The sequence below is a fragment of the Microtus ochrogaster genome, linkage group LG10 (genome assembly GCF_000317375.1).
Source record: "Microtus ochrogaster isolate Prairie Vole_2 linkage group LG10, MicOch1.0, whole genome shotgun sequence".
Taxonomy (NCBI): domain Eukaryota; kingdom Metazoa; phylum Chordata; class Mammalia; order Rodentia; family Cricetidae; genus Microtus; species Microtus ochrogaster.
The window spans coordinates 17,949,741-17,960,097 of NC_022035.1; positions in this window are offsets into that span (position 1 = coordinate 17,949,741).

The following is a 10,357-nucleotide window of genomic DNA, read 5'->3' on the forward strand; positions in this document are numbered from 1 at the left end:
ACAAAACATGGAATTCATTTTGTGTTGGCCATCATTTCTGGGGCATATGGTCTGTCCTTAAATATGTATGGCTGATATACACAGTGATACTCCATGGAAAAAGGGTTTTCCCATTTGATAGTATGTGTCAATTACAAATAGCTTCTTGGTTAGGAATGGGACCTTGTTGATGATTACCTTTCTCCTCTGGTAGCATGCAAAATGCACTCTAGCACCAGGAATGCTAGTCAGTAGGGGTGAAGCATCTACTTGGTCACCGTCTTTACATCTCAATGTTTGATGGCATAAATAAGAGTTGTCTTCAGCAATAGGCCTTAGCAGCAGGTTTTTAGAGAGTAACCAGTATCCTTAGCAAGAGCCTGTGTGGCTTGGGGCCAGTTCATGGGACCACTTTAGCCAACAACTCAATAATATGTCCATTCTGTCACTGGAAGTTTTACCTGGTGACATAAGATGTCTAGTTGGGGCATTCTCTCTCCCGTTATTTTGTGACTCCATTTAGATTCTTTTCACAAATGTATATATTTTAGGAAGCTTCTACAGCAGTAAGTTTCCGTATGGTTTTCCAAAAGGCCTTTAATGTTAGTTGTTCCTCTTTATAGTCCCTCTTTCACCCATCTCTCCCATCTCCCTTCCTATTTAATCCTCCTATTCTGTCCCCCCCACCCATATGTCCATAACACTATATTCTATTTCCAGTTCCTTGGTAGATCTCCTCTGCACTCCTGGTACCTTGCATTTGTGATTATTCAGTTTGTAGCACACATACTACCAAAGCTTAAAAGCTTACATCCACATATAAGATAAAATATGCACTATGTCTTTTTATCTCTCAGTTACTTCACCCAGGATGAATTTTCTTTCTAGCTCAATATATTTACATGTAAATTTCATAATTTAATTTTCTTAATAGCTGAATAATGTTCCATTGTGGGCATGTACTCTATTTTCATTATCCATCCATCAGTTGATGGACAGCTAGGCTTTTTTCAATTTCTGGCAATTATGAATAGAGTAGCAGTGAACATGGATGAACAAGCAACTTTGTAGTAATGTGTAGGGTCCTTTGGGTATATGCCCAAGACTAGCATAGCTGGATCTTGTAGTATATCTATTCCCATCTTCCAGAGGAACTGCCATATTGATTCCCAAAGTGGCGGTACAAGTTTGTACCTCCACCAGCAATAGAAGAGTGTTCTCCTTGCTCCACATCCTCTCCACCATGAGCTGTCACTTGTGTTTTTGATCTTAGTAATCCTGACAGGTATAAGATGGAATCTCAAAGTAGTTTTAATTTGTACTTCCATTATTGTGGGTTTTTGAGAGAGAGAGAGAGAGAGAGAGAGAGAGAGAGAGAGAGAACTATAGTCACATTTTGTTTGTGTTTTAAAAAATAAAGTTTGCCTGAAGATCAAAGTGCAGAGCTAAGCCACTAGAAGCCAGGCAGTGTTGGCACACACCTTTAATTCCAGGACTCAGGAGACAGAGCTAGATGGATCTCTGTGAGTTCAAGATCACCCTAAATTACACAAGATTGAATCTGTCTATAAGAGAAACAGAGCTCATCCCAGGTCTTTAATCTCAGCACTAGGGAGGTGGAGACAGGAGTGATATGGCTGGGTGGGGAGAGGAATCTAAAGCACGAGGTGACAGGAGCTCATTGCAGTCTGAGAACATAGTCTGAGGTGCAGTCTGAGGAAAAGATTGCCCTTTTGGTCTAAGGATTCGGTAGTGGTAAACAGTTTCTCTAGTGACTGTACTGTTTCTCTGATCTTCAAGCAAGCTTTATTTGTTAAAACACAAACAAAATATTACTACAAAAAAACATAAAGTTGAGGGGGTACAGGGATTGGAAAGATCTGGGAGGAGCTGGAGGAGGAGAAAACGTGATCAATATATACTATATAAAATATTTTTAAATAAAACAAATAGTAAGAGGTTTTTCTGCATTAAATTCAAATACAGTAAATCCTGATAGATACCACTCATATAAACAAAAACTAAAGAGACATCTAGATAATCAAGTATTTAAGAATCAACATTGTTTTAGGGAAAAGAAAAGGCTAGATTTTTTACCATGGCTCATGACCTGGACTCTGCTCTTCTTCCTGGCTCAGGCTGTGACCTTGTCTCTTATCATGATCCAGTACAAATGGCTTCTGTCCAACCCTCACACTTCCACATTTCTACCTGCATACTAACTTACTTGTATGTCTCATGCCTCTCATCTTTGGCTCTTTGCCCAGCTGCCATCCATCCAGCCTTTAGATTTCGTATTTATACACATTTTCTATCACCATGTAATAAATCACCACAAACTCCATGGTTTACCATGGCACACACTTATTGGAAGTCCATGGTCTCAGTTGAATTTTCTCCTGGAAAGTTTCACAAGGAAGGAAGCAGATGTTCACAGGGATATGTTCATTTCTGGAGGTTTGTGGGAGACCGTACCCCCACCCCCATGCTACCAGGTCATTCTCAGAGCTCATTTCTGTGCAGCTGTGAGAGCGGGAGTTTCATTTCATAGCTGCTTATTAACTAAGAGTCATCCTTAGTTTCTCACCCCCATTTCTTGCCCATATAATCTTTTTCCATCTACAAGATAGCAACTGTGTGTCAAATCCCTCCTATGCTTCAGACCTCTCTAACTTTTACCACAAGATCTCTTCTGCAGATTAGAAAGCTCTTTGATCAGCCGGGCTGTGGTGGCGCACGCCTTTAATCCCAGCACTTGGGAGGCAGAGGCAGGCAGATCTCTGTGAGTTCGAGACCAGCCTGGTCTACAGAGCTAGTTCCAGGACAGGCTTCAAAGCCACATAGAAACCCTGTCTTGAAACTCCCCCCCCCAAAAAAAAAGAAAAGAAAGAAAGCTCTTTGATCTTAAGCGCTTATATGATTCATTTGGGACCATCTAGATAATCAAGGATTAGTATGTATATCACAAAATGCTTGGATTCGTTTACAAGGAAGGAAAGAAAGATGAAAGGAAGTAATGAAGGGAAGAAGGGGAGAGGGAGAGGGAGGAAGAGGGGAGGGAGGGAGCAGTTGGAAGTTATGAAGACAAGAGACTGCATACTTCTGTATACCACTCACATTGCTAGGAATCTCAATCGCTTCTATTTAATTGCCAGAGCAGTAATCTAAATTCACCTAGTGCCCAGATAGATTTAATTCCTTTCTTCATCCTGCCACTATTTACAGATTCATGTTCCTACGCAGAACACTACGAAAGATGTTAAAGAGAATACAAGGAAATTTAATGCAAGACTAATCTCTGTTAATGTTCTGAAATCATTAGATGCCCTTGTGGAAATAGCAGATACATGAATTTAATTAAAGTTTGTCAGGCTTAAGGTGATTCGTGTGTCATAGGACCTAGTTCTTGAAGTCCAGATTATGTGATACTTTTATGAAACAAACTCCACACCAGTGTCAGATGAGTTCTAAATGTGTCTTATACAAGCTAATGTAGCCTCCTCATCAAAACCCTCCAGCTTGAGTTTGAAAGCTGTGCCTTGATCACCCATCAAATATTGGATTTATTTATGATGAATGCCATCCAATCTTTCAAATTATCTACTGCATTCGTTTATTCCTTCCTCTCCACAACCTAGGCTGCCCTAGTGTTTACATTTCACCTGCTATAGCTTCTCAAGTAGCTAGCATTACAGTTCTGCGCCATCAGGCTAACTCATTTATTCGCTCACTGAACAAATTTTATTGAGCACTTATCATATGCCAGGCACTGTCTTTGGTATCATGGATATAGAAGTGAGCAAAAGAGACAAAAATTTATGCTCTGTTGGCATTTACTTTCTCATGGGAGAAGAGAGACAGCATAGCAAGTTAATTAAACAAAGAAAATTTCACATAAGAATAAACTGCAAATTTAATAAAAAATTTCCGTGTTCTTTCTCAGGCTAGGGTAGAAAAAGTGTGACGCCTACATGTTATCTGTTTTGCCCTATCACCCTAGAAAAAGAATAGAACTAACAATTTTAATTTGGCGCATTTTGCTCTAAATGTTTACTGGCAGTAGGCTTTGTACCCAATACTTAATTCCTCTATTTGAAAGATTTGTCAATGGGGCATAAAAACATTGTTGAAATAGATCACTACTAATCTTCTCCAACAGTGGTTCCCACTGGCTTTGGTAAATAAAACAAATTGTATTCACATCATTGGTTCCCAAATCTTGCCGTCAGTATCAGATCCTATGTATTTATTTTGATTGTATGGGCAACATAGAAAGGCTATGGCCAGTATGGAATTGGGGTCACTTACGAAACTTTCCATGGAAGTGGACAGTTAGTTGTTAGCAAATCACTCCTGGTTGTCATCGATATTGGAGGTTTCTAGAGCTGAACATCTACAGAGGTTTCATATAGGACCACCAGGTCCCTCTGAGACTGGAACTACACTTCTGCCATCACCACCACCTCATCATTTAGGTTGGCGATGATGAAAGATCTAATGATGGAGACCTGCATGTATGAATATTCTTGCAATTCTTGTGTATGCCCTCTCCATTGTTAAATACTGTTAGAGAGGCTGCCCACAGCAAAGGGTTGTTCTTTCAGGGTATATAAATTCTGTGAGGGTGACACCTAACATGAGTCATATGATTATAAGAGTGGTCTTTGTTTGGGGGGCATACTTAGCAATATATAGTCATTAGTTTTCATTTTAAAATCTTTCTGAGAGTTTGTTTTATTTCTCCATATCTTCTGGCATCAATTAGGTCATTCTAGTTCATGAGATCACCCATATAGTGAACACAGGCTAAGTTAGATTCCTGCAGTAAGTTTGTAAGCCCCTGTAATAGGAAGTTGCTATTGGGTTTTGAGTATTCAACACCTTGATTTTCTCATGAAAAATTTTTCTTTTGTCCATATTATGATATCTTGGTGTATATTTGCTGAAAGGGTGAGTATATAACCCATAATAGCCAATTTGGCTTAGACTAGTACAGACGAAGTATTCCTTTTTCAGTTGTATACCGTGGCAGTTGCTGAGATCTTTTTAAACTTTTACTTATTCTTTGCGTCTTTCACATCTTGCATCTCGATTCCATTCATCTGCCCGTCCCTTCATATCTGCTCTATGCCCTTGAGACCTCTCCCCAAGATAAAATAAAATTTAAGAGAGAGGGAGGGAGAGAGAGAGAGAGAGAAAGGCAAGTCAATCTGTTCGTGGAAGCTGTAGTGTGTGACACAGAGTCCCACAGGAAACCCTTTCATCTATATACCTCTACTAACAAGTGTTCATTGCGCAGAATCATTGGCCTGCTTCTAGGCCTCGGATTCCTGCTACAGTATCGATGCTGGGCCCTCATTGGAACTTCTCTTGGTTCAACAATCCTGCTGTAGCCCTGTGTTGTGAACACACTGAAGCTTTGGGTCTGCTGGACTGGTCCCTTCATGTAATCCAGCAGCAGGGTGAAGATGGGGGCAGATGTTGCGGTAGGCCAACTCATAACCCCAGTTCTGGGCCTGGGAAGGTTACAGGGCTGGTCAGCCAGCCAACTCTCCCGACTCCACACCAGGGTGAGCTCTCTGGCATTGTCCAGGATAGTTCACTCTCTCAGCAAGGAACAAGGGGTGGGCTGGCTTCCCTGCTTTCATGCCTTCTGGATAGACTCACCCACACCTACACCCTCAGGGCCAGCTCTACTGTGTTGCCCATACAAGGCGCAAGGGCGGCTCTCTTGAGTGCTGCAGCGAGTGAGGGACAGGGACAGCAATCCTGCTCTCATGACCTCAGGGCCAGTTCTCCCAACCGCCAGAGGCAGTGAGGGGCAGGGGGAGGGTATAGCTCCCTCACCCATGCCACCATATGGCAGATAAGGAACAGGGCCAGATTTGCCATGCTCGTGTTCTCAGGCCAGCTCACCCGAGCCCCTGCCAACAGGGTCAGCTCTACTGTACTGTCCAGGCGAGATGCAGGGCCTGCTTTCCCGAGTTCCACATAGTTGGTAAGGGGGCGGGTGATGAGAAGTTCATCATGACTCCCTTTGATGCCGCTGGTTTGCTCTAAGCTTAGTTCTACATTCATTCCATGAACCATTTCTATTTCATCCTGATTAATTTTCTATTTAAATTGTCTAGAGTCGGAGTGTTAGTTTTTTTTTTTTCCGCTGCCGTGATAAAAAATACCCTGAGAAAAAAATTAAGGAAGAAAGGGTTTGTCGAAGTTTATAGATCCGGAGGGAGAGAGCCCACAATGGCAGGGAAGACATGGCGACAGGCACGGGATGCTTGGCTGCAGGTGTAGGAAGCTGCTGACCGCATTGCGTCCATAGTCAGGAAGCAGAGAGAGAAGAGTAAATAAGGTCAGACTATAAACCCTCACAGCACGCCCTCAGGGATGTATTTCCTCTAGCCAGGGCCCATCTCCTCCATGTCCCATAACCTTTCCAATCTGTGTCACCAGCTGGGGACCAAGAAGAGACAGGAAACGGCTAGAAGCGACCAGGCCACGTATTGGTCTTACATTACATGCTGTACTGCTGCTGGGGAACTTTGCTCAGAACAGGCAGGTAATAACTGTTACCTCGCTGGAACTCTCTCCATGTCCCGGCTCCTATAGGTGTACTCAGGAGCAAAAGGATTCCAGAAGCCCCAGGAAGCACGCTTTAAACTTGCAGGCTCTCTTCTTCAGACAAGTGGAGTTATAGTACTGAGAAATCACCCCCTCCCCCAATCCCGGTGTCGGATTGGATTGGATGGAATGGGGAGTTTTATGAGACGTTTGCGTCTCAGAGTGTGGCCTCATTTGTTCAGGAACACCTGAGCGACACATTTAAGCTCAGCTTCCTGCGCTTCACCTCAGACATACAGAATAATACCCTCTGTAGGCAGGAAGCATCCAAGCCTTTCAAACACTGGTTCTGGTTTGCGAGCCAGTGATATGAGCTCATCAAGAAGTCTCAAACTCCGGCATAAAGGAGTCTGGGAAGGGGTGAGCAGCTCAGGGATACAACCCACTGTCTCAGCAGCTAGATAGAAAAAGAAACCCAGGCCCAAAGAAAGAGGTCATTAGAAGAGGCCGCAGTGCAAACTGATGAAATGCCAAAGTTTATCCATATTGAGGGAAAGAATGGCATTCTAACTTAGTTCCATATTCATACCATGAACCATTTCTTTTTCATCCTGATTAATTTACTATTTAAGTCATCTAGAGTCTGTGTGTTTGTTTCTTTTCCGCTGCCATGATAAAAAAAAATACCCTGAGAAAAAATTAAGGAAAAAAGGGTTTGTCGAAGTTTCTAGATTCGTCCCTCCCTTATGGGTTGATGGCCAGAAGCAAACATTTTCCAGCATTGATTTTTATAACCAGGCCAGGTGACTAACAAGGATATCAAGACAAAGAATGACAAGACTAGAAAGACGAAGAACAAACTGGATGCCAGGAAAACTGATCAATGTTTGAGGACCAGGAGCTGGGACCAATATCCAAGACATCTTTTATCCTTATCTTTAGGAACATTCCACTGATTGTTCTATGGTTGTTCCATGACCTCTTGACAACATCGCCCAGCAACCAAAATAATGTCTTAGCTAACCTCAAAATTATCTGGTGGTTGAATCCCTGGGCTTTCATTGATGATACTGCATTTTACTTGGTTCCCAGAGTAGGAGAGTTCAAATGGAGCAGTAGCGGACACAGGCTGATTCTAAGCTTCATAGCCATCAGTCAAATCTAAGAACACTGGCTGTGTGACAATCATGAGTCAAATCTGTAGGCCACAGTCTTAAGAAAGGAAGGAAGCTGGGCGTAGAGGAGACATCCATCAAATATAAAATGTTGTTTGTGGACATGTTCAGTTTCAGCTGGGTATCTCCTGCTCACAAAGCCCTGTATGACATTTCCTTCCCAGCCTAAACAAGCACATGGTCGGTGGAAATGCAGTAAATTCCTGGACCTATGGAACTGCTGGCAAGACAGCAACAGGATGTGGGGGAGTCAGAGGATTAGGTGGAAAGACAATCAGGAAAACAATGAAAAGCTTCATCTTCCTATATTGCTGAAGCTTTATGTGGTCAAGCAGGAGCCAAATCCCTCCCACCAAACGAGGTAATGATGATGTTCCCTGACAGGGGCAACGAGGGCATTTTTCTTCCATTGCTCAGGAAGTATGTTGAAGGCAGGAGTTTAATAAAGAAACAATGCTCACAATGGGGAAATGGGCCAGAAGTTTTCCTGGCTTCCTGTTGACTCTTCATCTTGCTATACATGTTACTGTCTAGGTCTAGCTATATACATCAAGAATGGAAAATGCTTGCTTCTAGTCAGCAACCCATAAAAGAGATAAAAATCAAGGTTATATATGGAAAAAAGCATTTTCTCTCTCTCAGAAGGAACAGATGTAGAATTTGTGAGTCTTGTGTTTTTAGTATTTGTGATTTATTAAGAAGAGAAAAGGAGGTAACAAAACTTTATACTATGTTATTCCAACTTTACATGAAATGTTATGCACTAAAAATTTAGTTACCACCAAATATTCTATTTTGAAATTGTTTTGATTTTGTTGTTTTTGCTGGTTTTGAGATGGCATCTCATGAATCCCATGTTGGCCTCAAGCATGATATGTCGGTGAAGATAGTCTTGAACTTGTGACACTCTGTCTCCATCTCTCTTCTCAGTGTGGGGATTACAAGAAAATGGTAGCATGCCCAGTTTATGTGGCACTAAGGATGGAACCCAGTCCCTTGGGCATGCCAAGTAAACACTCTAACCTAGCTAGATCCACAACCCTTCAAATATTATCTTTCAAAACATCCCTGCGCTCCATTATAGTTAATTCACAGGTGGTAGGCAAACAAGGAAGGAGGGATAAGAAAAGATGATTCTAGAATGAAGACTGACAAAAAATAGAAGCATGTCCACGTGGTAACAGTTAGAGAGAAACCCAAAGGAGTGGAAACTGATGAGAAAAGACCTTTAAAGGGCTCCACTCTTCTAGCGTCTTGATGTGATCACTGGCTTTTCAAAAGTTAATGAGTGGTACCAGGCATGGTGGTAGCACATGCCTTTCTCAGCATGCAGGGAGGATCTCTGTAAATTCCAGACCAGTCTGGTCTATATAGTGAGGTCCAGGACAGCCAATTATATACAGTGGGACCCTGTCTTTCAAAAAATAAAATAAAAAAGTTGATGAACATTTTATCAGTTTTAAACAAATCTAGCAAGGAGATGAAGAAATAATTCAGTTGGTATAAGTACCTGCTACCAAGTCTGATGACCTGAGTTCAATCTGAGAGACCCAATTGCTCCTTGATCTACACACACACACACACACACACACACACACAGAGAGAGACATAGAGAGAGAGAGAGAGAGAGAGAGAGAGAGAGAGAGATTGTAATACTTCCCTAATCAATCAATGTAAAAAAAAACATTGTCAAAGGCAAATACTTTTCCTTATAAATCACATGTCTGCCTTTATTTTCAGGCCTCACAGCAGACTTTAAAAAAGCTTTTATTTTCTCAGATGATCACAAAGATTTTTGCATCTGTAAAAAAGAATATGTTGCCTGTTTCCTGTTTCTTTTGGAATCTTAAGTGTTGTATTTACAATTGAGACCTTTAAAGTCTTATTACTGTGAAAATAAATTACCTGGTTACTGTATTTCTCTTTCTCCCGTGTTTGCATGTATTTATTTTCTTGCTTTGTTTTGCTTTCTTGGCTGTTCTCACAATAGCAATGATGTGACAGGCAGTTAAACTAAGCTCAATGTAATTGCACTGGCGACCAAGTCGACATTTTTTCATGGCTAGATTCCATGAACTAAAAACTCTTCATTCTGATAAGAGCCCATTAGATCAGGTGACATTTATGGACCCCTTCACAGTTTGGAGACAGATTTGTGTCTCTTCAGTACTGCATCTATCATGGAGGTCACTGCCCTGTTGGTAGCACCTGCCAGTGTAGCATATGTCTCTGAAAGTCAACTCACCCGAGGCTTTCTGGGTTTCTGAGTTGAAAAGCAAGCTTAGGAGACATGCTTAAGTGAAATGCTGGTCCTATTTCTTTCTTTCTACTTTCTTTTCTTCATTTGCTTTTGTATTATTTCTATCATAATTATTACTTATTGCCACATTGAATAGGATGCTTTGGCCTTATTCTGACACCCCAAGAACCTTACCACCATACTGTGTGTCTGGTTTCAATCCTTTCTGTCATTTTGTTTGTTTGTTTTTTCAGGAAGAAGGGACCTTCAGAGGTTTTTATTCCACTTTTTTTTGGGAGCTTTTCCAGGAACTAGCTCTCTTTTTTTATTGATTTTATTGAGCTATACATTTTTCTCTGCTTCCCTCCCTGCCTCTCCCCTCCCATTCAACCCTCTCCCA